The sequence below is a fragment of the Petaurus breviceps genome, unplaced genomic scaffold (genome assembly GCF_028583685.1).
Source record: "Petaurus breviceps papuanus isolate PSGF00001 unplaced genomic scaffold, PetGlider_PUasm1.0 685, whole genome shotgun sequence".
NCBI classification, from domain to species: Eukaryota; Metazoa; Chordata; class Mammalia; order Diprotodontia; family Petauridae; genus Petaurus; species Petaurus breviceps.
Window position 1 is genome coordinate 2,023,208 of NW_027186455.1, and position 3,622 is coordinate 2,026,829.

The 3,622-nt window shown below is 41.0% G+C and overlaps 1 pseudogene; it reads right to left on the reverse strand.

Moving 5' to 3' along the window:
- Positions 1-887: 887 nt before the first annotated feature.
- LOC138174096 (cellular retinoic acid-binding protein 2 pseudogene) lies at positions 888-2,000 on the reverse strand (annotated as a pseudogene).
- Positions 2,001-3,622: the final 1,622 nt, after the last annotated feature.

The window sequence follows — 3,622 nt, forward strand, 5'->3', positions numbered from 1 at the left end:
AGTTTGCAATGTCTAAAGGCAGTTGGAAATGGGAGACTGGAGGTCAGCAGAGAGGTTGGGGTAGGATAGGTAGATGTAAGAATCATCAGCATAGAGATGGCAATTAACTCTATGGTAGTTGATGCAATCACCAAATGAAGTAATATAGAGGAAGAAGAGAAGAGGGACAAATTCAGAACCTTGAAGGCCTAATCTAACTTGCTGGGGTCATTTTTCTAGGTATCTTGAGATACTAATAGAGGACATGGACTACTTCTCCCTTTCAATATATGACCAGACCATTTGTTCTTCTAGACATATAATTCCTTGCTACAGGATATTCATTCCAAACATGAATTTCTTCATTGTCTTTTGATCAACCTCTAATTTTAATTCTTCTGAGACTATGGTACTCTATGATTCAAAACCATGTAATACCACAGAAATACTGGAATTATAAAGATGAACCTTTCTTTCAGAGAGAAACTTGAATTTATTAAAAATTGTGAACAATTTTCTAGATACAACCTAGCCTGCTCTCTTTCTCCTATTTTATTCTCTGCCCACTTTGTTGTCCTTCTTCAGCGTCTGTACAAGATGTATGAAATGGTAGATGCATCTTATGGTTTGTTCATTTTTTCATCCATTTGGTTTTTCCTATGTAGATTGTTAGATTGTACTCTTTTGAGTGATTAGAGTTTTTACTTGGGAGTCTATACCATGTTCTGGGGCTTGATAAGATCAGCACAATGCCTTTCACAGACAGCATCTAGAGGATCTCAAAATCCTGATAAACCCCTCTTCTACTTGGATCCTGCCTGACTTCTATATGGCTTTAGTAAGCACACCAAAGAATTCTCTATTCTATCCTCTTGCCATATTAATCATCAGAATGAGCAAAGTTATCGTTTTTTTTTTTTTTTAGTTTTCAAATGGTTTAATAACATTAACAAATAAATATTCCAAATTGAATCAGCTACAGAGATATGGGGAAGGAAGAGAATGCTGTGGGATAGAGGGGGAGGCCATAGGGATAAAGCAGAGACCAAGGGCTTCTGTCAGGTGTTGATGGGGAGCACTCTCTTGCTTTTGCACTCTCTCTCAGGATCTTTCAGAAATGGAGAGGCCCTCTCCTGGATGGAGTCTCTTGATCAGAGACAGGGAGGGAAGCAAAAATTGCTAGCCAGGGTGGTCAGGGATTCATTTAGGATTGGTCAGGTAAAATAGGGAGAAGTAGAGGAAGCAGAGGTGGGCTTTAGGAAGTGCCCAGGGACGCTGGCTTCCAGATATAACAAGAGGAAGGGTGGGGCAGGGGAGCAGGGCAGAGAACTAGCTGGGTAGAGTTGCAAGGAAAGCATAACAAGGTGAACAAAAGACTGAATTTGAGCGGTTACTGGGAGGCCATGGAGTGATGCAGAAGATGGAGGGGACCCTCTCAAGATATCCCTTCAGCACTCATTCCCTGACGTAGACCCTGGTACACACCCCGTTGTCTGCTGTCATGGTCAGGATCAGTTCTCCATCGTTGGTCAGCTCCTGGGACCAGGAGGTCTTGGGTCCCTCCCCTTTCAGGAGTCTGTTCACAGACCATCTTGTTCTGGTTTTCCCACTTCACCAGGCTCTTACAGGGCCTTCCGTCCACTGTTTGCTCCTCAAACTCTTCCCCGATTTTGAAGTTAATCTCAGTGGTCCTCACAGTGGTAAAAATTTTGATGTAGAATCTCTCTCCATCCTGTTTAATCTCCACTGCTGGCTTTGAGGCGGCTGCCACAGCAATCTTTCTTAGCATCACATTCACCCCCAAAGCCTTAAGCAATTCCTCAAAGTTTTCTGAACAGATGATCTTCCAGTTCCCGGAGAAGTTGGACATCTTGGCAGAAATGGGTAAACTTTCCCTTGGAAATGGGGCTTGGAGGACTGGAAGCTCTGGGAGACACCTCCTCCTCCTTCCCATCGTGGGATCTCTAAGCACCATGAGCGAAAGGAGACAATCACAGTGAAACCCCAAAGCCCGAGCAAAGTTATCTTTGCTATTACTTGGGTAAGAGAAATTTTGTATGAGTTTGACATGTTCATTAGAGACATCCTGTTGAAGGTAAACCTTTTTTCCATATGTTTAGTATCTTGAGAAATGGTCCTTCAATGCCTCCAAAGCCTCCAGCATAGGCCTTCTCTGTGTGGCCTTGCCCTGCTTTCCTTCTGGTCTTTGTTCTCTTTAGTATTAATTCTAGTACTTTATGCAAATCACTGGAGGTTACTGCATCGCTGCCTAAATTTATTATTGTCATTTCATCATTAGAAAAAATAATTTATTATAAACATCTAGAGGCTTTTTGTCTATCTTAGTATTGTCGTTCCAGTGTAACTCTTAAGTATTCTTGGGATAATATTGCTCTTTCTAAGCTTTCTGTAAACTTGTTTTTCTTTTCAGTGTTTCTCACTTTTATAATTCTACACTGCTTTGAACTCTCTATCACCTTCCTTTGTAAGATTTTGTATTCTAACCTGGCAGCTAGTTGGTACAGTCGATAGAGCAATGGGCCTGGAGTCGGAATAGACCTGAGTTCAAATCTGGGCTATTGTGGGATCCAGGTTGGGTGGTAATGAGGACCTGTATTAAGGTGTTGTTGGTAGGAATAGAGAGGAGGGGAGGGATGCAAGGGATTTTACAAAAGTAGAATCAGAAGGACTTTGCAATAATAATTATAATTCACAATTCTTTTGAGTATTAAGGTTTATCCAACACTGTAGGGGGAATTATGTTATGCTCAATTTATAATAAGGAAATTTAAGGTTAGAGGTGAAATGACTTATCCAATGTCACACTCAAGTTGATTATCAGTAGAGCCAGGATTCACATCCAAGTCTTCCACTTCCAGGGGGAAGAGAAGGAATAGACAAAAGTTACATCAAAATTTGAGACTTGGGAGATTCAGTGAATGGTACTACCACAGATAGATATCATGAGGTAAGAATGAGGCATGGGTTTAGAGGTAAAGATAATAGTTTTTAATGTAAAGGATTGTAAAAGAAGAATAAATATGTGTTTAATGTAGACTATAAAGGAAGTGTAAAGAAGTATATAAAGATAATCCTCAATCAAATTTATGGAATTATAGATCATTAGATGAAGGCAACTTATACCACACAAGGAACTTCTAGTCAATAGCTGTGAAGATCAGTCACACCCTTTGCAACTCATACATCAAAATGCTGGCCCATTCCAAATATCTCTGAAGATTCAGCTTTGAGAAGAGAATTGAGTTACCTCTTAGGAGCATTATCTAGCAGGATGCAGCAAAGGGTGATGGGAATTTCTCTTCCTCCTTCTCCCTTGGCAAGGGTATCTTGTAACCTAAGCTCATGGCTATAGAAGGTGTTGTGCCCAGCAGAGAATAGGACCAAAGGAATCAGGCTGTTCAGATACATCTGCTAGACAATGAAGAGGCAGAGAGCCTGATGCTTGGCGTTGGGTCTAGGAGATGGCAGGTCACTTAGAGCTGAGACTTGCCCAGCTTTCCTTCTGGTCTTTGCTTTCCTTAGTATTAATTCTGGTTCTTTGTGCAAATCACCAGAGGTTACTGTATCACTGCCTAAATCTGGTGTTTCCATTTTATCACTAAAATAGTCCTAGGGGGTGGAT